The sequence below is a fragment of the Papio anubis genome, chromosome 3 (genome assembly GCF_008728515.1).
Source record: "Papio anubis isolate 15944 chromosome 3, Panubis1.0, whole genome shotgun sequence".
NCBI classification, from domain to species: Eukaryota; Metazoa; Chordata; class Mammalia; order Primates; family Cercopithecidae; genus Papio; species Papio anubis.
The window spans coordinates 175,576,166-175,600,994 of record NC_044978.1 but is presented as its reverse complement, the minus strand read 5'-3'; the positions used below and the strand labels follow the sequence as shown (position 1 = coordinate 175,600,994).

The 24,829-nt window shown below is 41.4% G+C and overlaps 1 long non-coding RNA gene across 1 annotated transcript in view; it reads left to right on the top strand.

Annotated features, from left to right (window-relative positions):
• Window positions 1–22,948, top strand: part of LOC110743225 — a 31,121-nt gene extending 8,173 nt beyond the window's left edge. Inside the window, exons 2-3 of the long non-coding RNA XR_002521929.2 lie at window positions 17,938–18,032; window positions 20,632–22,948. This is a non-coding gene — a long non-coding RNA (uncharacterized LOC110743225). The remainder of the gene's footprint in view (window positions 1–17,937; window positions 18,033–20,631) is intronic.
• The last annotated feature ends 1,881 nt before the right edge of the window (window positions 22,949–24,829 follow it).

Here is a 24,829-nt window from a genome sequence, read left to right as displayed (position 1 = left end):
GTGAACATCTTTGTTCCCCAACTGATTTTCGGTCATAATAAACTCTTCATCTTGACTGGTGGAACCAGAGACTATAGCACTACCTCTTTCTCTGGTTGTCAGTCCCCTTCAGAGCACCACGGCATCCATAGTACTTACAATCTTGCAGGAGTTAGCTTTCAATAAGCTAGTAATCGCTTAATGGGTGCTGTTTAGGCTGAATTCTGTGTCCACAAAATTTATATGTTGAAATCCTACCCTCCAGTACTTTATCTGCAGTAACTTTATTTGGAGATAGGTTCTTCACAGAAGTAATCACGTTAAAATCATGAAGGTAGGACCTAATCCAGTATGACTAGTGTCTTTCTAAAAAGAGGAAATTTGGACACACACACACACACACACACACAAAGACCACCATGTAAAGATGAAGGCAGAGATCAGGATGATGTTTCTCTAAGTCAAGAAACACCAGAGAATGACAGCAGAGCTCCAGAAGCTGGAAGGAGGCCTGGAAAAGGACCTTCACTCATAGCCCTCAGAAGGAATCAGCGCTGCCAACACCTCAGTCTCAGAATTCTAACCTCCAGAACTGTGAAGCAATACATTTCAGTTGTTTAAACCATTTCATTTGTGGTACTTTGTTACAACAGTCTTGACAAACGCATACACATGCCAACACATTTTCCCTTTTCCTAAAACTTTCCTTTAAGTCTAAGTGGAGTCAAAGGAAGGAGAAGATACTCGACTATCACCACTTTGTTACAAATTAGACTTTGCAGAGACTGACTGTGTAGTGGAAATAAATACAATTACTCTTGGGAAGGGTTTCTGAGAATTTCAGCTCCATTGGAATCCTTAGCTGAAAGCAATAGAATCCCTATTGTGGTTAAACAGAAAAGGAATTGATTAAAAGATACCGTGTAGTCCCAGGTATTCCCTGGATGGGCAGAAAGTGGACCTCTGATGCTGAACAGCCAGGGCAAGGGTGGGTCACACTGGAGGAATTCTCCAGGCAACCCCATTCACCTATGAGTCAATCAATGGGTACCTGAGAGAGCACCTGGGTGTTTCCCGACCTGTCACACCAAGTCTTACTAAAGCAAAGCAGGTCACATGCTCTGACTTTAGCTGCAAGAGGGTGAGGATGGGAATTTTCTGTCTTCTGCTTAAGGATGGCAGGACTCATGATTAGCAAAATAAATTAAGAGTGCTCAAAAATATCTGCCAAGGGTTCTAGCCCTGATCTCATCACTGATACACAATGGAAACAAGAAAAAGGTTACCTGCTCTCTGGGGCACCGCGTCATCAGTGGTAAAATAGACAACACAATTGACAGCACAATAAGAAAAGACCCGGCCAGACGCGGCGGCTCACTCCTGTAATCCCAGCATTTTGGGAGGCCAAGGTGGGTGGATCACCTGAGGTCAGGAGTTCGAGACCAGCCTGACAAGCATGGTGAAACCCCGTCTCTACTAAAAATACAAAAATTAGCCAGGCATGGTGGTGCATGTCTGTAGTCCCAGCTACTTGAGAGGCTGAAACAGAAGAATTGCTTGAACCTGGGAGGCAAAATTTGCGGTGAGCCGAGATCACGCCACTGCACTCCAGCCTGTGTGACAGAATGAGACTCCATCTCAAAAAAATAAAAAATAAAAAAGGAAAGTCCCTCTCAGATTCATAATCTCACATCAGCTACGGTGTGGGTTTTCCAAAACTTCATTTTTATTACTATTATTGTCACTACTATTACTATTAATTTTAAATTTGTTTGAGAGTAATCAACAATTTCTGAGAAACTCCATAGGAAATATATCAGAATTAATTTCTTCGAAGTTTATTTAATACCAAAACTGATCGGGATAACATGGTATTCTAGATGGGATTATTGAATAGAAAAATAACATTAAGTATAAATAAGGAAACTGGAATACAGCAGGAACTTATTTAATAATGTTGGTATCAGTTTATTAGCTTTGACAAATGTAGCATGTTAATGTAAATATGTTAACAACAGGGGAATTTGGTTGTGGAGTTTATTGAAACTCTCCACAATCTTCACAACTTTTCTGTAAATCTAAGCTAAAATTCTACATTAAAAACAGTTTATAAAAATTGACAAGAGTCACCTTTTCCCTTCAAGAAAGCAAACAGAAGTTTGTGATAATGTATATAGGAAGAAAAATGCATCTCCACATTGCTCACTTTCACTTACACAATCTGATGGGGAAGAGGGAAGGAAGAGACCATCCTACCACAGCCATAGCCAGTCCTTGGGGCCACTAGAGGCCAGGAGTAAAACTGAGGATGTGTGGTATTGACAGAGAGGGCGAGTGAGTACACATATGATGGCTGATGAGCACAGCTGTTCTGAATAAGAAATCCAGGGACTCTAGGTGGGCCAGTCTTGAGGGACAGAAGCAGCTTAACCCAATGGTGGTGTGACTGAAACTGAGTTTTACAATCTGGATTGTTACAATAAGTAGAAAACCCTCAGGCCAGGCGCGATGGCTCACGCCTGTAATCTCAGCACTTGGGAGGCCAAGGCGGGTAGATCACCTGAGGTCAGGAGTTGGAGACCAGTCTGGGCAACATGGTGAAACTCCATGTCTAATGGAAATACAAAAAATTAGCCGGGCATGGTGGTGGGTGCCTGTTGTCCCAGCTACTTGGGAGGCTGAGGCATGAGAGTCGCTTGAACCTGGGAGGCAGAAGTTGCAGTGAGGTGAGATTGCACCACTGCACTCCAGCCTGGGCGACAGAGTGACTCCATCTCAAAAATAAAAAACAAACAAACAAACAAACAAACAAAATGCAAATCATCTATCTGCCAAGTCCACTAAAGAGTGCTAGATCACAAATGCTGGGTATGATTTTTTTTATATTAAAAATAAAGAGGATAATTTCCTTCTCTTGTAACTTTCAGAGTGGAAAAAGGGATGAGATATGGTTGGTTATTCATGAAAAAAGAGCAAATGTCCAGCAGAACGAGAATGCAAATGCAGAAAAGGTGCATTCTAAGAAGTCTTAGAAGTTTGTAGAACATTTGGGGAGAGCATTGAACACTCCACATCAATTTTATGTAAATTTTAAGGAGATGTTGGCCTTGGCTGACATTTGTATTATGGAACAGCAAACCAAACTGAATTCTTGAAGCTATAGGTGGCCAAGAACTCCCAAGGGGAAGGGAATATTTAAACTGGGCTCAGGAAAGTACTCTCTCATCTCTTCAATGTCGGCCTCTCTGAAACTGATCATAGCTGCAAATGATCTGCTGAAGCAAATTCTTGGTATCCAGAGAGAAAAATCCGAGGACTGCCTGCTGAAGCACATGGTTTTGATCGCCCTGGTTTTCAGAACTGAGGGCCCCAAGAAAGTGTTACTAAAAATAGTTTTCTGAGCAAAATTCTTATTTACATCATTATTTTAAGCATATTAACCTCTAAATCATTCTTGCCATAATGAGACCATCTTTCTAGAGACAGGAACAGTAGGAGTGCGTCACTGGCGAGCCAAAGATGACTTTCGTGACGTAAACACATTCGTGAGAGACGTGCACCTGAGACGTGACCTTCACGTAGTTAATAAAGAAGCTTTGTCTTCTGCTTCCCCATGAGTGGCTGTATGGATGTGCACAAGAGATACTGATGGTAACCTACTGAAAATGCTCTTTCATCTCTTATTTGATTGGATTTTTGAAATATTCTGGGACTGCAGAGAGAGCTGGGGCAATTTCTCTTCTATTTGCAAACAGAAAACCTGAAGCTCAAAGTTCACTGAACTATTTAGCACTAATAGACCCAGAAAACGAAGACCACCATTTCTAGAGAGGGATTCCATTCCCTTTGGATTAGAGATGCTGTTTGTACCACTTTCTACATTTACATATAATTGGTATTTACTTGAAAAATGTTATTGGTGAGACCATATACTTGTTTTAACCTCTTGTGAAATTTTTATAATTAAAAAGATTTAACAAATTTAAGGTTAGACTCTGGGCAAAAAATTTTCTTAGCTACCTCCAGGGGAAATGTAGTTTCTATTTTAAAAAGCTTAGGAAAAATTTAGAAGCATTCTCCAAAAGGAGAGAAACAAGAAAATCTGGACTAGAAAGGAAATTGTGCTTATTAGTTCCCTTAAATTGAAATGTTCAAATTTTATTAGAGAGACAGTTCATATTAATTAACTTCTACTATTTTTCTTCTCAGGCAAGATTATATCCAATTAAAACAAAGGTTAAAGTAGTACATACTTTTGAATGCAAACACAAATTAATTTTATTCTTTCTAATTAAACATTTTTAGCAATTGTCATCTAAGCATTCATTTCTGTTTATAACTAAGGAAAACCTTTAATTTTTATCTTTCTTTTGCCTCTAAACTTTCTCAAAGTCGTACTTCCATTCAGCTATTACTGAATGTTATTTGGAAAACACACACACACAGACACATGCACATACACACACATACACATACAGATACATACATAGACACACACATACATACACATATGCACACATACTACTTTTTCTTTTGTAAACTTCTATACTTAATCTGTGACCTTTAATTATGTTTAATTTCTCTTGTTCAAAGCATTTCTATTTTGCCAAGATGTATCTTCTCTCCTTACAGAAAGAGGTTCCTCTCCAAATAGAAGCGTGTGTGAAATCTGAATTATCACTCCAAGGTTCTATGGTTTTTCTAAAACCTGGTTCCTGGTAGGCATATATTTTGATGAAGAGTCTGGAATTTGTAATCATGTGTTGTTACTTGTAACATTTCCAATCAAACATATATGATGGGCTATTTCCTTAAAGTTGTTCAAATTTAGGAACACAGGCATTTTCAAACTTGAAAGAATCTGAGCGACCATCAATGATATTTTTCCAACTAGTCTACATGATACCTGCTTTATTCACTCCACACATATTTATTGAGTTCCTTCTATGTACCAGACACTGTTTTAGACACTAGGAATGCAGCATGAAGAAGACACCAAATTTAAGGCTGAGAAAACAATAAAAATAAAGGCTCCAACCATGTATGAGGAATGGCATAGACAAACACAGGAGAGGACTAAGGGTAAGTTTCCGAAATATGGAATATCAGAAGAGAGAAGTGATGAAAACAGACATTGTAGCCATGATCAAGCAAGGGTCATGGCTGGGAGAACAATTAGGGCTATTTTTACAGTGCGGGAGAGACATGATGATGGCTGGAGCCAATGGTAGTCATAAAGGACGAGAGAAATGGTCAGATTCTAGGTATTTTTCAAAGTAGAGCCCACAGGATGACCTGATACATTGAATATGGATGATATGAATACAGACAGAGAAGTCGTGGAGGATGTTCAGGCTCTTGACCTGAGCCACATAATGAATGAAGCTGTCATTTCCTAAGATGGGATCGCCGAGGTGAGAAGCAGTTTTGGGAAAAAATAAAAGATTGAAATCTCAGTTGTGGCCACATTAAATTAGAAATATCTATTAGACAGCTCGGTGGAAATGCCACATAGGCAGTTGACTATGTGAGCTTAAAGTTTAGCACACGGGTCAGCTTAAGGTAACACATAGATTTCAAGCCATGGAATATTATACCTGGGCCCTGTGTTAGGACAGTGACTAACATAGCCTGCAAACAGCAAATCATCATCATTGTCTATGGGTGTATTGCTAATCCTTCCTTCTGCATTATATGGGAAGTCAAGTTCAGAAATGACTTTGACTTCAATAATGTTATTGACATCCTATGCAATGGTGTCCATTTATTTGATTGTTTAAAATGGAACAGAAAATGATACTAAATTTCTGTAATAGCTCATACAAGATATTAGGGGAAGACATTCTTTTCTAGACGTTTATTGAATATTCTTTTAGCCAGCAGACATTTACAGAAACCTTATTATGTGTCAGCCACCGACTATATCCAGATTACATAATGAAAAATAACAGTCAGTCTTCAGATTTAAAGAATGCAAAATCTGTGGAAGGAACAGCAACAGGACTGTAGCTGATAGTCCTTGATGTAACCAGCTTAAGAGTTGTTGTGAGTGTCAAAAAGGTAATTGAGGTATTTGTTAAATTATGTCCATCTATGCATCATTAGTATCCCTTTTCTCAAGTGCAGATTTTAAGGCAAGGCATGTCAAGTGGCTTTTGTAAAGCAAAACTGGGTCTCAACTCCAGATTTTCTATTTCTCTATCCTAACTTGTGACTACATTGAACTGACCCCTCCTGACTCTCTCCTAAGAAAGACATCATTTTGAAAGCATTCAGCAATCTATATGAGCCTTCAGTTCCTTATTGGAAAGAAAAAAAAAAAAAAAAACTAGGCAGAAAGAAAAACATTTCCAAGTTAGTTACAGGCAATATGAATGAACATTCAATGAATTAATGTGTGCAAATATTTGAAATATTAAATAATGTTGTTCCAGCACTTTCTGAGTGGCTTCAGACAAGTTGCTGAATGTCACTGAGCATCATTTACCCATCTGTAAAATGGAAAGAAGAATAACTATTTTGAGAAGTTGGCGGGAGAATGAAACAAACGAATCACCCTCAGGTGAACACCTGGCTCTGAGCATGTACTGGGACAACCGGCTCTCACTGTTGTCAGTTTCATTATGATCCACAGCTGAGCTCGTAGGACTCGTTATAACCACTTAAATCTTCTTGTCTTTCATTTTTGATTAGCTAGCCCACTGATTTCTCTAATGGGAGAATACACCTTTAGGGGAAAAACAAAAACAAATACTAAAACAGCAGCAACAAAAATACCCTCTTCCAAACAGAATTATTTTTACTGATTCTGAAGTCTCACTTTTATGTGCTCATCTCCTCTCTGTATTCAGGTTTGTCTTCCTTCTGAAGAACTTACGGATAAAAATTTAAAAACCGCTGAAAAATATGATGTTGGAAAGTAATGTCTACACTTTCTTTCTGATTTCAATTCTTATAATCCAGTTCCCACTAAAGTGATTAAGCAGTTGAGACTGACATCTACATGAAGAAAAATTTTAAAAATATATTTTTTATTAATTCAAAATTAGAAGTGAGCGTAGAGTGACTTAGTAATGCTGTTTGAGCCACCAGGGTAGGGGTGGCAGTTGTGAGACAGAAGACTTGAGGATCTACTCTGCTGCTTGTTATGTGTGTTTACACTACATTTACACCTGCCTTCTTTGGACAGATAAGAAAACTGAGGGTCGGAGTGACCATGCCACACACCCCCACACCCGAAGTTACATAGGTAGTAAGCAAAATAACGAAACACCAGGGGCATCTGCTGCTGAATCCTATTCTCTTTCTATTCTATCACACTGCCCTGATGACCAGCATTTCTTATATGATAATTGATGTTTATTTGTCATCTAATGATTGTGGCCTTGTTTTAGGTATTGGAAGAACAAACGAGAGAAGATGAACTTCAATATTGCTGTTGAGGGGGTAAAGCCCAGCGTCGTTGACTTTCCTGAAGTGTTTGACCTTGGAACTGTTGATAGTTTTGGTCGAATAATTCTGCCATGGTGGGGTAGATGGGCTATTCTTGCATTTTAGGATATTTAGCAGAACGCTTGGCCACTCACCATCAAATGTCTGTAGCATTCCCTGGTGTGACGATCAAAATGTCTCCAGATATTGCCAAATGTCTCCTGGGGGCAAAATCTCCCCTGGTTCAGAACTAGACTGAAGCCCACTGGGTTCAGAGACTGCCTGTGGACACTTTGCTGTTGAATTATTTTCCCAAGGCCAGAACATAGTTAAATGCATATCGGTAGGCCCACTGGTTCCTTCTGTGGTGAATTCTAGTGATTTGTTCTTCACATACTAAGCTTTTTACGCATCTGAAAGTTTAAAACTCGTAAAAATATCAGAAGACAATTTAGGACTAGCCAAAGGTCACTGCCCTCAGAGTACATTTGTCTGCCTTTTGAAAAACTGAACTTGTGTCTTCTCTGCATAGTTCTTCAGGGTCCTCCCTTTCCACATTCTTCTCTTCCAGAAGAAAATTTGTGCATGCCCCAAACTCAGGGTTTCCCTTGAATTCTGAGTCCCTTGATAAATCAAGTTGCTCTCCCTCTGTGTGAAGGAGTATGTACTAGGACTCCTTCACTTCTGTCCTTCTTCCTTACAAATACTGGTGACCCTGTGTCAATTAGTCCATCTCATTGTCCTGCGTTTTTTCCTTTATAGTGTTTATCACTCTCTAGAGTTACCTGTCTGTTAAAAGTTCTCTTTCTATCTCCTCTGACCACCTCATTTCCATCCAAACTCCACATTGAAGGATGGCAAGATTCTGATCGGTGTGGGTCATCTGGGTAATTCCAGAGCCTACAACAGGGCCCAGGGCCAGTAAAAACAGTATGTGTTGAATTCATTAATGTTGCCTTTGTTTAAAGTCATGCATTGCTTAACAATGAAGTTAGGTTCTGAGAAATGCGCCATTAGGTGACTTTATTACTGTGTGAACATAGTGTATTTACAAAAGCCTAGATGGTCTGGTCTATTGCACACTTAAGCTATACGGTACCGCCCCTAGGCCTCTTACCTGTACAGCATGTGACTGTACTGAATATTGTAGACAATTGTAACACAATGGTAAGTATTTCTGTGTCTAAATACATCTAAATATAAAAAGGTCCTGATGGTTAATACTGAGTGTCAACTTGATTGGATTGAGGGACAGAAAGTATTAATCCTGGGTGTGTCTGTGAGGGTATAACCAAAAGAGATTAACATTTGAGTCAGTGGACTGGGGAAGGCAGACCCGCCCTTAATCTGATGCGCACAACCTAATCAGCCACCAGGGAATATAAAGCAGGCAGGAAAACGTGAAAAGGAGACATGGTCCTAGCCTCCCAGCCTACATCTTTCTCTTGTGCTGGATGCTTCCTGCCCTCAAACATTGGACTCCAGGTTCTTCAGTTTGGGAACTTGGACCAGTTCTCCTTCCTCCTCAGCTTGCAGACAGCCTATTGTGGGACCTTGTAATTGTGTGAGTTAATACTTGGTAAACTCTCTTTTATATATATACACACACATACACATATATACACATATGTATATATACACACACATATATATACACATTTATATAATACACATAATAGAACTAATATATACACATAAATAATAGGAACATACATATATATACACACACATATACACATATATATATAACTAATACACATAATAGAACTAATATATACACATAACGAATAGGAACATACATATATATGTTCATACATATATATGTGTGTATGTGTGTGTGTGTGTATATATATCCTATTAGTTCTGCTTCTCTGAGAGAACCCTGACTAGTACAAAGATATCCTAGAAATACAGCATAAAATAAAATAAAATGGTACACTTTTTAAGGACACTTACCACGAATGGAGCTTGCAGGACTGGAAGTTGCCCTGCAAGTGGTCAGTAGGTGAATGGTGAGTGAGTGTGAGTGTGAAGCCTAGGGCATTACTGTACACAACTGCAGATTTATAAACATTGTACACTCAGCCTACACTAAAGGTATACAAAAATTCTTTCTTCAGTAATAAATTAACCTTAGCTTACTGTAACTTTCTGACTTTATACACTTTTTAATTTTTTAAACTTTTCTCTCTTTTGTAATAATATTTAAACACAAACACATTGCATAGCTGTACAAAAATATTTATTTCTATTCTTATTCTATAAACTCTTCTCTATTTTTCAATTTTTCAACTTTTTGAAATGTTTTAAACTTTTTTTGTTAAAACCTAAGACACAAGCACACACCTTAGCCTAGGCATACACAAGATCAGGATCATGAAAAGGTCACCAGGAGATATAAATTTTTTGGCTCTGTTATCATCTTATGGATCACTTTTGTATACCCAAATATCCTTGTGCAGTGCATTACTATATTTTTGTAACTAGGTTTTACTAAGCATTTTGGTACAAGATGCCATAGATATACTGTGCCTGTGCCCTGGGCACTCATAGGTTCCAAGGCTGTAAGAATTTTTAGTGCTCTGGCCTGAGGATGCCCTACACTTCGGAAACTGCTCAGCCTGACAGTGTGTGGCAGGCCAGGGAGTTACTTTCCCAGGCAGAGCCCGTGACCAGTGATGGATGGAGCCTGCTCGGTGGGCCCCCAGCTTCTCCACCCTGAGAGTGAGATAACTATATACAGTTACCTAGTGTTCTCGGTGGGACTGAGGCTAGTGGCTATAGCTGGTCCCATGCTAATCAGTGTACCCAGTATAGCCTCCTTCCCTTGTATATTAGACCATTCTTGTGTTGTTATAAAGAAATACCCAAGATTGGGTAATTTATAGAGACAAGAGGTTTAACCGGCTCACAGTTCTACAGGTGTACAAGAAGCATGGCACCAGCATCTGCTTCTGGTGAGGCCTTAGGAAGCTCACATCATGGTGGAGGGTGAAGGGGGGACAGGTCTGTCACACAGTGAGGGTGGGAGCAAAGTGGTAGGAGGTGCCACATTCTTTTAAACAACCAGATCTCATGTGAACTCAGAGCGAAAACTCACTTATCACCAAGAGGGTGGTGCTGAGTCATTCACCCTGGTGACCCATTCACCCTGGGGACCTGCCCCCGATCTAATCATCTCCCTCTAGGCACCATGTCCAATCCTGGGAATTAAGTTTCAACATGAGATTTGGAGGGACCAGCATCCAAACCATGTCAGCTTGCCTGTGGCAGTTCCCCATTCCCTGTATATGTTTGCTAGGGCTGACTTAGCAAAGTAGCACAGACCGGGAGGTTTGCACAGTAGAAATGTATTCTTTCCCAATTCTGGAGGCTAGAGGTCAGAGAACAAGGTGTCTGTAGGGTTGATTCCTTCTGATATCTCTCTCCTTGGCTTGTGGATGGCCATTTTCTCCTCCTGTCTTCCGATGGACTTCATTCTGTACACATGCCTGGGTCCTCATCTCCTCTTTTTTATAAGGACCCCAATCATATTGAATGAGGGCTCACCCGGATGACCACTTCATCACCTCTTTAAAGACCCTGTCTCCAAATATAGTCACATTCTGAAATATTAGGAATTAGGCACTCAACATATAAATGCTGGCAGGACATAATTAAACTTATAACACCCCCTTATCTGGGTTTCCTACTTTCATCTTACAAATTAACTTCTTGCCCTCAAATCCGTCCCTGTCTGTCTGCTCCCAAGGGAACCCAAGCTAAGGCAATTTTGTTCTACTTTTTTTCTTTTTTCTTTTCCTGTAAATGCTTTATCTTCTCAACACTTCTGCCAAGGTATAATTATCTACATTGTGCATATGGAGAAACAGGCTCAGGGAAGACATATATATTCCCAACAATCTGTAGAGGGAAGAATGGAGGGAACTGGCATCAAAACATAGATGTTTGTGGGTCGAAGGTCAGCGTCTTCACCTCCCTCCATCCACAAGTTCCTAGTGATCTCCAGAAAGTCTCCAGAAAGCTCCTAGAGTGCTCATGATACTACAAATAAGAGGCTAAACTATTCTAAGATGTTTCCATTTTCCCAAATGTACTCATATTGATACCTGAAGAGCTTTTTCAAATCTCCCGTATTTTTATGGAAGGGAAGCACAGTTATGGTTCTGGAACTGCATTCCTGTCTCTCAGATCAACTTAACCCACCTCTACTGAGCACAGAATCTGGGAGATGTACCAACCTGGCCCAAGAGAAATGCAGGATAAATAAGTTCCTGTCCCCATTGAGTACCCTGTGAAAAATATCTTCTCGATTTTAGTGCTGAGAATGTTTCATTTCCAGTATGGAAAGAGATATTTTCGTTTTGGAGATTTAGAATTAAGTAACAGCTAATATTTCCCTCTCAAGAAAGACTGCCAGGAAATATAAGATTTATCCATACCACTAGCATATCTGGATTTTATTTTCATTTTCTCTGATGGATTTCGTGTATATATTTACACTCTGATATTTCAGGGTACAAACAATTAAACAATGACAATAGCAACAATAATAGGTATCTTTACTAATATCAGTGCAACATGTTGTAGGAGCTATGATTTTTTATTTATTTATTATTATTATTATACTTTAAGTTCTAGGGTATATGTGCATAACGTGCAGGTGTGTTACATATGTATACTTGTGCCATGTTGGTGTGCTGCACCCATCAACTCGTCAGCACCCATCAACTCATCATTTACATCAGGTATAACTCCCAGTGCAATCCCTCCCCCCTCCCCCCTCCCCATGATAGGCCCTGGTGTGTGATGTTCCCCTTCCCGAGTCCAAGTAATCTCATTGTTCAGTTCCCACCTATGAGTGAGAACATGCGGCGTTTGGTTTTCTGTTCTTGTGATAGTTTGCTAAGAATGATGGTTTCCAGCTGCATCCATGTCCCTACAAAGGACACAAACTCATCCTTTTTTATGGCTGCATAGTATTCCATGGTGTATATGTGCCACATTTTCTTAATCCAGTCTGTCACTGATGGACATTTGGGTTGATTCCAAGTTGCAATCTACTCATCTGACAAAGGACTAATATCCAGAACCTACAAAGAACTCAAACAAATTTACAAGAAAAAAAAAACAACCCCATCAAAAAGTGGGCAAAGGATATGAACAGACATTTCTCAAAAGAAGACATTCATACAGCCAACAGACACATGAAAAAATGCTCATCATCACTGGCCATCAGAGAAATGCAAATCAAAACCACAATGAGATACCATCTCACACCAGTTAGAGTGGCAATCAGTAAAAAGTCAGGAAACAACAGGTGCTGGAGAGGATGTGGAGAAATAGGAACACTTTTACACTGTTGGTGGGATTGTAAACTAGTTCAACCATTATGGAAAACAGTATGATGATTCCTCAAAGATCTAGAACTAGATGTACCATATGACCCAGCCATCCCATTACTGGGTATATACCCAAAGGATTATAAATCATGCTGCTATAAAGACACATGCACAGGTATGTTTATTGCGGCACTATTCACAATAGGAGCTATGATTTATATGCATTTTATTGTTTTACGTAGCTACTCAGTGAGGTGTTTGAGTAAACAAACAACAGTCAACAACTGTTTTACAGATGAAGACTGAAGCCTAGAGAATGAACTTGTTTCCCTAAGATTATACAACTGTAAAGTAGTCATGTGAGGTTCAAACTCATGACCTTATGACTCTAAAGCCTGGAGTTAATCTTGATGCTGGTACTCTGCATGCCATATTTTTAGTCACATGGATCTTTTAAGAAAAGAAGTGGGCTGCGTGTCATCGAGGTCCCCCAGTTAGATATTTCTTTAAGAGAACCTACTGCAAAGAGACAGTGTCCCTTCAACCAAACCCACTGCATCCTCAGATCTCCCCCAGGTGGCGGCGTAAACACTCAGGCCACACTTCCCGGGGACTGCTCTCAGACATATACTGAGCACGGTGGGGTTCCTAGTATAGGTCCATTCCTGCCCTACAATGGAAGCCTCTTCCAAGAGGTGACTTTGGCTCAAAAATGCTGTCATAGTGCATTCAGGCTGCTCTAACAAAAAATGCCATAAACTGGGTGGCTTATAAACAACAGATTTTTGTTTCTCACTGGTCTGACAGCTAGGAAGTCTAAGATCAATGTGCTGGCAGATTCTGTTTCTGGTGGGGGCCCATTTTCTGGTTCCCAGGCAGTGCCATCTTTCTGTCTTTACATGGTGGAAGACATGATGCATGTAGGGTGGTGTCGCTCTCTGACCTCTTTTACAAGAGCATGAACCCATCCATGAGGGCTTCATCCTTATCACCTGCCAAAGGCACCATGTCTTGATACCATCAGGTTTGGGTTTAGAATTTTAACATATGAATTTTGGTGGGACACACCCATTCAGACGATAGCAGATGCCTTACTGACACCTGGCTGAGACTTTCTCTGCATGGCTCTGAGGTCTGAGGCTTTTCCTGTCTCGTCTTCCTTTCCCTATTTCCTTTTACAGGAGTCACATCTGTGTCATGGCCAAGGGTCTTCCTACGTGCATCTGCTCTCGCCCTCTTTATCCTTCATGAGCATTGCTTCCAGTGAGTCTCTTGCAGTTCCAATCCCTTTTTAGCATCAGAAAAAATAAGAGTGAGAATAAAAGAAAATAAATGTATTTATTTTTCTATTTAATGTAATCCCAGAGCTAATGGGATGCCTGAGGCATATTGGGTTCCCAATAAATATTTGTTGGATAAATACCTCCTATGCTCAAGTTGCCTACAAAAGTGTATAAGAGGCATACACAGTAATAGATATTTGAGGCAGGAGGCAAAACAGTTTTTTAAAAGTTTTTTTTTTTTTGAGAGAAGAGTAAATAAGCTGCTTTGGTTATAAAGGATTCTATTGAAGAAACCCTCCGGGGCCTTCATGGAGAAGGTAGCATTTTGCATGATTTTAAAGGACATATGAGATTTCCATGAGTGAAGAAGTCATAAGCTTTAGAAAATAGTGTTTGAGGAAAGTAGGGAGGTATATTCTACTATATGCTTAAGCTGGACAAGGCAATGGTGCCATATGTCTAGGGTGGCTGGGGTGGCTTTTTACAGGGCATAAATGGATGTTTTATAAGATGAAGAGGAGAATGCAGAGAGAAACTGGGGAAAGACTTTGTATATACGGTGTATATGAGGTGCAGATGTTATACATATATGTATGTATATGTACATGTATATATATGTACATGGGTGTATGTATACATGTATGTATATGAGGTGTATATTTATATGACAAATGGCTTACTGTTTGAATGATCATAGAATAAGAATAAAGATATTCTATAACAGTGCTGTCTTTTTTTGTTTGTATAAATTTATGAGATTCAAGAGCAATTTTGTTACATGCGTAGATTAGATAGTGATGAAGTCAAGGCTTTTAGGGTCTACATCACCCAAATAAAATACATGGTACTCATTAAGTAATTTCTCATCATCCACCCCTCTCCAATCCCTTCATTCCTTCTAGTCTGCATTGTCTGTGATTCCACACTCTACATCCAAGTGTATATGAGTGAGAACTTGCAGTATTGTTTTCCAGTGAGGTCTAAGGGAAATAGAATGTAATGTACAAATTTGAGCTATATATGAGATTTAAAATTTTCTAGTGGTTACGTTAAAAACCTGTGTAAAGAAACAGGTAAAAATATTTTAATAACGTATTTCATGTTATCCAAAATATTATCATTTCTGCATGTAATCAGTATAATTATTAATGTGATATTTTGCATTGCTTTCTCTTACTAAGACTTCAAGATCTAGTATTATTTTATGCTTAATAGCATACCTCAATTTAAACTAATTACATTTAAGTGCTCAGGAGCTACCTGTGCTAATGGATACTGTACTGAAGAACACAGTTGTATAGTATCTGATCTGGAATGGCCTAACAAAAAATTGTACAGAATTTATAGCTGAGAGATGAAACACTTCCAGAAGATGCCCTGAAGAACTCTGCAGGTCGTGGGGAGAATGGCAGACCTTCCCACCCGGGAGGTGGTGACTGAAAGTACAGCCTTTGAGAGGATTGGTTTTGGAGACTTGCAAGAGCTTGTGCGTTTGAATCTAGCTCTCCCGATGACTAAGTGTGCAACTGTGAGCACATCAGAACCTCTCTGAGCCTGAGCCTGTTTCTCCACATAAAATGATTGTAACAAGACCATTCAAGTCTTTCATTGTTTCTTCTGCCAGCGTCCTGAACTTGCTCTGATAGAACAGACTGGGAACTAACTACTTACAGAGATCTCAGACCAAGCCATCGTCTTACTAAGGTCAAGGCACAGTCAAAGCTCTGTTCTTCCTTATTAAAGTAATGAGAGATGACCCAAAGAGAGAGGGAAAACGAAGGCTCCTGTGGTAATGACAGTCAGCCAGTCAATCATTGAACAGGGAAAAGTGTGTGTATAGTGGGTACCCAGTGCCACATTCACACAAGCCCTGGAATAGACAGACCACACCCACAAAGCACCCACTTGAGCTGAAGAGACAACAGTGAGAATACAGAGATTTCTGCTGCATGTTGGTTAATCAGGAACTCCAAACCAAAGCCAAAGCATAGACAGACCACACGAGAGTATTTAGGAAACGCTGAAACCATAGCTCCCTTTATTCTAGGCAGTTACTATTCTAAGCAGTAAGAAATGTATGATTAAAACATGAACAAAGTTTCTTTCTCCATCAAACTCAGAAACAGAGTAAATAAGAAAATGAATATATATTTTATATGCATGTAAAACATAAGATATAAATATATGAATTTAATAGTGATGAGCAATAGAAAGACAAAGAAGCAGGAGGAGAAGAGGATTGGGGTTCAGAGGGTGTTTTAGTTAAATGGAGTCCAGGGAGCATCGCTGTGGAGGTGGCATTTGGATGGAGACTGGAACTAAGGGTGTGGGGGAGTGGGTCAGGCAGAGAGAGCAGCAGCCTGTGAGGCTGGGCAGAGGGAGTGAGGGGGAGGTTGGCAGGAGCCACAGGATGCCAGACAGGGCCAGATTTGTGCAGTGTGGGACCTAATTCTCAGTATAGATGCACTGAGCAGGAGAGTGACATCATCCAATTTACGCTTTAAAAAGATCAACCTGGCAGCTCTGAGAATGACTTGGAAGCCGAGAGGATGGGTTTATGGGCTGTGGCTGCAGCCCAGGGGAGTGGTGATGCTGGTGTTGACTAGGGTGATAACAGGGATGAGAAACAGTGATCTGGAATCACACTTGAGAAATGCAGGTGTCAAGGAAAGAGCGTAGACTTCGAAGTTAGAAAACCAGAGTTCGAGCCTTCACTCATTACTTTGAAAGCTGTAGGAGGCTGGGTAGTTTATCATAAGTCTGTGATGCTGATTCATTAACGTACCTAAAACCAATAATCATGGCTATGTCTTATCAACTGCTAACTAAACAGTTGGCACCATCATGACTATTAATTGCTGCAGAAACAAACTATCTCAAAACTTTGTGGCTTACAACAATAACAGTGTATTTTCTTTCATGATTTTGTAGGTTAAACAGGTAATCCTTGTTTTCTGATTAGAACTGGCTAGAGCACAAAGATGACTAGAAGTTGGTACTACAGGCCATTGTCTGGCAGCTCAGTTGTGACTGCTGTCCAGTCATCTTGATCCTCTTCCATGTGGTCTCTCCACGTGGCTGCTTGGGCTTCCTCACAGCATGGCAGCTGGCTTCCAAAATGTTGTGTTCCAAACAGGTGAAACCAGAAGCTTCAAATCTAGCCTTATTAGAGCTACACAGTGTCGCTTCTACCACATTTCTGTTTGTTCCAAACAAGTCAGAAGGCCAACCCAGCTTCAAAAAAGGCAAAAATGTCTCTAGCTTTTGATGAGGACATGGCCAGGTCACAAGGCAGCACAGCATGTAGAATGGAGCATACTGCTGTAGCCATCTCTGAAAATGCAATCTTAGATGCTGTGTTGAATGTTATTTCATCTAGTCCTCTCACAGTCTTAAAGATTAAGCAGTAGAAAGGGGATCCGACACTTCCCAGCTGTGCCATTTCAACAAGCTACTAAATCTTCTGTGCTTTTGTCTCCTCACATTTAAGTGAGGAAAAGCATGGTACCTACCACATAGGAATTCTCGAAGAAAAAATGAGTTACTGTATGTAAAGCACTGAAAGTGGTGTGGGGCACATGGTAAACACACTTAATATTAGCTGTTATTCTGTTTTGGCTGGAAGTGGTTATCTTTCCATGGCACAGTTTGAAAACATCAGAAGTTGGATTCAATACCAGAATTCAGAATCTAGTTCACAGGCTCCCCTGGCATCCAGACACCACAGACATTCAACACAGATTTGCCAACATCCCTAGTGCCTTAGGGCTCACCTTGGTTGCACTGTTTTGTTTACTTTGAATCAGGGAGTGTGAGTTAATCAGAGAGTATATACACAATCACTTTGTAAGCCATAGACGTTTTGTTCATTCATATTTGGTTTTTCTTATTGAAATAATTAGGTGATTAGCCAAAATGAAAAAGGAGAATAAGGCAAAATAGAACCAGAGAGAATGACAGTTAATGACAACAAGCCGACTACGTGGGAGGAAAGAAGGTACAATGTTTATTTCTCAAGCTCTTATTAGTACTTTGTTGCAGGAACTAATCTATGTACCTTTCAACATTAATTTAATTTTCCTAACAGCTCTGTGAGGTAAGCACTACTATTTCTCCCACTGCTTAGGAGAAATAGAGATAAGAATGCTGTGGCATTCAGAAAGGTGAATGGACTCACCCAAGGTCACCTGCTGGATAAGTGGTGAAACCAGAATTTAACCCTGTCTCCCTAGCTCCAGGTGCCAAGCCCTTGTCATTATGGCCTGCTGTCTCTCTAACAGGGCTTTGAGACCTCAAATTTAAAAGGTGGGTATTTCAGGCCTGGCGCAGAGGCTCACACCTGTAATCCCAGCACTTTGGGAGGCCACGAGGTCAGGAGATAGAGACCATCCTGGCGAACTCAGTGAAACCCCATCTCTACTAAAAATACAAACAATTAGCCGGGCATGGTGGCAGGCGCCTGTAGTCCCAGCTACTTGGGAGGCTGAGGCAGGAGAATGGCGTGAACCTGGGAGGCGGAGCTTGCAGTGAGCCGAGATTGCACCACTGCACTCCAGTCTGGGGATCAGAGTGAGACTCCATCTCAAAAAAAAAAAAGAAGGAAACAAAAAAAAGGTGAGTTTTTCCAGGCATAACCAAGAACTCTTTAGGTAGCAGAGCTGAGTCCTGTACCAGAGTTTATATAAACACACTCTACTCTTCCAGATCATTAACATGAACCAGACAGACTTGTAATTAATTTCTATCCATATGGAGTTTTTCCATATTATATTATCTTATATTGTAAAGCATTGAATGGGTAGCAAGCACTTTCGTGTGCATTTACGCTTTCCATCCCTGGGAGTGGGGCATTCTTCATTTTCTTTTCTGGAGAGCGAGGGAAAGTTTCCAAGTGCAAAGAGACTTGTCCAGGATCTTGAAGTGCAAGTGGTCTTGACACAAAGTCTCTACATTCAGGATGGAGATCTTCCACCACATCCTTAGTTCTGTGTACAAGGCATGTATACACTTGAAAGAGTGCTGTTGCATGGATTATTGTTTCAAAAAACTACATGCTTATTAACTCCCTCTTGCCTTGGGGCCTTGGCTCTTCGTGTTCCTTTGCTTCATAATACGTGTGACTCATTGTTATGGATTAAATAATGTCCCACCCAAAGACACTGAAGTCCTAACCCTCTGTACCTATGAATGTGACTTTATTTGGAATTAGAGTCTTTACAGATGGTCAACCTCAGATGAAGTCTTTAGAGTGGACTGTAATCTTACATGCCCACAATTTTACATAATGAGAAAATTTGGACACAGAGAGAGGCACTCACAGAAAGAAGAAAATATGAGGACCTCAGGAGAGCGAACCATCTACACCTTGATCTCCGATCTAATCTCAAGAATTGTGAAATACTACATTTCTGTGGCTTAAGCCTCCCAGTTTGTGATACTTCGTTACAGCAACCACAAGGAAATAGATACCCCCAAGGTCTTTCCGCCTGACTGTGAGATTGAATGTGATCTTATTTGAGAGGTCCTTCCTGGGTACCTTCAAAGTTGACCCTGACTCTTTAGTGTCTATCATTTTTTTCTTCCTTTTTTTCTTTTATTTTTGAGATGGAGTCTCGCTCTGTCACCCAGGCTGGAGTGCAGCAGCGTGATCTCATCTCACTGCAACCTCTGCCTCCCCGGTTCAAGTAATTCTCTGCCTCAGCCTCCCGAGCAGCTGGGATTATAGGCACCCGCCACCACACCCAGCTAATTTTTGTATTTTTAGTAGAGACAGCTTTTCACCATCTTGGCCAGGCTGGTCTTGAACTCCTGACCTCGTGATCCACCCACCTTGGCCTCCCAAAGTACGGGGATTACAGACATGAGCCACCACGCCCGGCCTTAGAGTCTATCATTTCAACACTTCTTTGCTTGTCATAATTTAAAACAAAAAAATCTTGCTTATGTAATTATTTGTTTAAAGTCTACCCCCCCCCACTTTGTTTAAAGTCTACCCCCACCCCATCAGAATGTTTGCTTTGTGAAGGTAAGAACCCTGTCTGTCTTGTTTATCAAGAGAGGTCGGCATAAAGTGCAAATAATGGCCAGGTGCAGTGGCTCATATCTGCAATCCCAGCACTTTGGGAAGCCGAGGCATGTGGATTACTTGAGGTCAAGAGTTCAAGACCAGCTCGGCCAACAGAATAAAACTCCTTCTCTACTATAAACACACAAAAAATTAGCTGAGTGTGGTGGTGTGTGCCTGTAATCCCAGCTACTTGGGAGGCTGAAGCAGGAAAATAGCTTGAACCTGAGAAGCAAAGGTTGCAATGAGCTGAGATTGTGCCACTGCATTCCAGCTTGGGCATCAGAGTGAGACAATGCCTCCCCCCACCCCTCCCCCCAAAAAGTGCCAGTAACATGACCAGTAAGAAAGGTAGGGAAGGATGAAGAAAGAATGGAAGCACATTAAAAAAAAAATTAGCTGGAGCTGGTTGCTTTTGTGAAAGTGCTTTACCATGTAGCATGTACCTACATTATTATTATTATTGACAACACCATCATAATTGTTACATTTTTATTCATAAGTGGGTCCATTTATATGCCATTATATCCAGATTTTGGAAACCAGTTGAAGAAATCTGCTGCCTCCCTGGAGATGTTTGCCCACAGTTTTATTTCATCATCAACTGTAGATCCTTTTGATTTTGAAGCATACTGATTCTGGGATCTGCTAAAAATAAATATTTGCCTTATTAATGTGCTTGCTCATTTACTAATTGCTTTTTTAATACCGGAGTCTTTTTCCAGCTGGGGTTTGTATAACCTTTATCGATCTCACTTTACTTCTAATTACATGTGTTCTTCATTTGTAGCTAAAAGTAACTCTTGTCATCATTCCTGTCAGATTTGATCCATGACACTTTAATTACTATAATTTCTTTTCCCTGCAATAGCAGCAAAAGTGTCCACAAAAATTTTTGTTAGGCCAATTCCTCATCCAAAGGAATGACAAATTTGGATTTTAAAGGAGCAGGTTTTTAGTTGTGGTCCTTATCTGTGCTCCTTAAAGAGTTGGGCTTCCTTCGTTCCTTCCTTATTGCGGGCTGGCAGCATCCATTTACTGCACTGTCACTGTGCCATGCAAAGAGAAGCTGAGTTAGAGAGAAAAACCTCAGTTCAACCTGGAGACCTGCAATGTATTCCTGGTAGCCCTGTTGTGGGCTCTTGGGCAGGTCACTGAAGTTGTCTGACCTATAGTTTCATCACCTTTGAGATGAACACGGTGAATCACCTGTCCGTGCGCAACCCAAAGAGGGGTTGCTTTAGATGGAAACCCCCATAACTTGCCACATGACATGAACCGCAGCATCCTAGGAAATGGCAGCCACTTACATTGTGTTGATTTCTTCTTCACTTAAATATTCTTTTACCTTATTTTTGATTCCTTGATGAAAGTAGGGGGCATGGGAAAGGCAGGGAAGGAGAGAGGAAGAGAAAACGAGAGCAAGCCCTGCCCTGTTGCCTCCTAAAGGTGCCTGGACCTTGATCAAGGGCTTTCCAAGCAAGAGTTCCCTCCTCAGCCCATGGCTGTGAAGACGAGGGTTTGCCCTCTCCAGTTCCACAGAGTTGGTGGATATGTCCAGACAGATAACTATTAATGAGTCCTGGTTAATAGGCTGGTCTAGGGATCCTAACACATGGAAATTAACCCAGTAAAATCACAGAATTCCTTCTCAGAAATGGGGATTATGGACTCCTTCTTTCCAGACCTTGCCACCTCACAGGATGGAGAATGTATTGACAACATCAGGAACATCCAGTGAGGCAGGTGCGGTGTGGCCTGGAAAGAGAGAGAGCCCGGGCTGCAGAGGGTCCATTTCACTTCTCACCCTGGAGCAGAGGGGAGGCAGTGCCACAGTCTTTCCCCTCCCTTGCTGTGGTGTCAGATGGATGTCGATTTGGGGCGAAGCAGGAAAGCAAAGTGATTCTTGCACAGCTCAAGGCTGCTGTGTGTGTGTGTTTGATTGTGTGTGTGCACATATGTGTGAGTGTGCATGTGTATGCATGTGTGAGTGTGTGCATATGTGTGTGTATGTGGGCATTGTGTGTGTGCATGTGTGTGTGAGTGTGTGTGTGCGAGAGAGTCTGGACATAGAGGGAATGAAGGGAAGGAGATTATATTTTTAAACACTTCCTATGTACCAGGAACTATGGTGGAAACTGCTCTGTTATTAGGTGGTGGTGACTTTGATAAAAATTAGAAAGAAATTGTAATTCTTGGACAGCTGGAGATCACAATGTGTGAGTGTGTGAGGGAGTGTGAGTGTTGGAGTGTGTGTGTTTTGGGGGGTGGGGGAGGTGCAGAAAATAAAGCAAGATCTATGCATCAGAATTCCAGTTCTGCCACTAACCAGCTCAGAAACCTCAGGATGCGCTATTTAGCTTCTCACATCCTTTGTCTCTTTATTTGGAAAAAGTGTGAGGGGAAAGAGAAGATTCACTAATAAATGTTTGAGAAGTGGGCCTAATACATTGCACTTAGAAGCATGCAATTTGTATTAACACAGGTTCTGTGGGACCCTCATGGCTCTTGGTATCAGAAACCTTGAGGGTGCATCATTTGTCTTCCTTGCTCTAAATTGGAGTTGAAATCTCTGATTTTGGGGGAAGTCCTTCTGATGCTGGAGGGTGAGTGGAACCAGGTGAGACCTGAAGAGGAGGTCCGTTTTTGTGGGAAATAGGAAAACACCAGGAAGCCCCTTAATACTTGCATCCCCTCAGCCAGTCAACACCTATTTCCAGCCAGCTCCACAGTGGCAGGACATACCCTCCAGCACTTCTGCTCACCTGCCGGCCTGAAAGGAGAGTGTAGGGAGTTAAAAGCGGTAAAAAAGTTGCCCCAGGAGACCTCCGAAACTTCCAGTGTCATTTTCATTTCTGTTTCAGACAATAGCATATGCGCTGCACAGCATTTCTCCTATCTGCCCCTTCAGTCCACTCTCCACCCTCTGTCCAGAACCCTGAGGCCACCCAGCACATGTGGTCTCAATGAGCCCTTTCCTTCTGGCTTCTGAGGGGAACCGAGTTGACAGGAGGCATGAGGCTGGATGGAGCCAAGGATGATGGTGGGGTTCTCACTTGGCTTCCTTCTGCATGGTCATGATGGCTGAGTGTGTTAACCAGGGACTGCTTACTCTTCCTGTTGGCAGCCTTTCTTTTCTCTGGGTCCTGAGATCGACCCTTTCCCTGGCTCATTCTAGCCTAAGAATGGCGAGGTCCCTCCATATCACCCATGCCCTTGTGTGCTTTTCTCAAAATCTGCCCATCCCTTTGCAAATTGTTCCTTTCTTAAAGGCTCTGTGCATCCCCAGTTTGGCCGTGCCTGCTGTCTGTCATTGCCTGTGAGGGCCCTGACTGATGTACATGACTACCTGCCCCCAATACCTGTTCTCTTCTTTCATAATGTAGAATTGTTGCTGGGAAGAGGACTCCCACCCGGGGGCTTCCTTTTTGGGGCACCATGCCCCAAGGTGGGCCACACAGCCAGTTTGGGCCAATGGAAAGTGAGCCTGTGAGGGTCTCCTGAGCATTCTCATGCTTTCATCTCCTCCTAGGGCAATCCTGGAGGCTAGTTCTTGAAGATGAGGTTATCACAAGATGTGGAAGGGGGCTGGATTCCTGAATCACTGCTTGAAGGAGAGCCACCTATCCTGGAAAATGAGAGAGATAAGCATATAATATGGAAATCCACTGAGCTTGGGCCTGGTTCTGTCAGGCCACCCTGAGTCACAGAAAGAAGTCATTTTTATTGTATCTACTGTATTTAACTTTTTAAAGTACATCATTACTAAAATTGATGACACAACTTTAATCTGAAAATCGTAATTGCCATTTTACAGACAAAGAAATGAAGACGCAGTAAGCTCCTCCTCTGAGGCCACACCACTGTTATGGGCTAAACTGTGACCTCCAAATATTCATGTTGAAGTCCTTCTAATACCTCAGAATGTGACTATTTAGAGATAGGGTCTTTAAAGAGGTGATTCATGTTAAATGAGGTCATTAGGTTGGGCTCTAATCCAATTACCGGGGTCCTCATAAGAAGAGATGACTGGGTTACAGATGCACACAGAGACCAGGTGCAACAGAGGGAGAAGACAGCCACCTGCAAACCCTCAGAAGAAAACAACCCTGCTGACACCTTGACCTCAGACTTCTATCCTCCAGAAGTGTGAGGAAATAAATTGCGGTTGTCCGAGCCACTCATTCTGAGGCACTTTGCGATGCCAGCCCTAGCAAACGAATAAAAGTGTCATGATCAGGATGGAGCCTGGCTTGTCCCTGTCATCCAGAGCTACATACAATTCCTGGAACACACTTGCAGCCTCAGCCTTAGATCCAGTGCTTGCCCAAGACAGCTGGTATGAACAAAAATTGCTAGACCAAATTATTAAGTGAGCTGGCATGAATTTTTGAGTGTCCTCATCTCCTTGCTCCATTTCTCCATCAGCACTCTTTCCACTTTACTGTTGGGTGAGATTTCAGGGTGACCTAGTTTGTTCACTGTCTCCCCTCCCCCATTTTGCAGATGTGGAACTGTAGCTCCAAGAGGCAAAATAATATTTCTGAGGTATCAGCTTGATGTCCTGTAACTTCAGTGACTGCAGGGGAAACTGGAACTCGCAGAGGTTAAGTGGCTTGTCCATGGACACCAAGCGCCAAGTCTTTTGACCTTGACATCACCTCTCAGCCCTTACAGCATAAGCAGAGACAGATTGTTCTGCAAAGAATGACACCTCCTTGCAATGACTA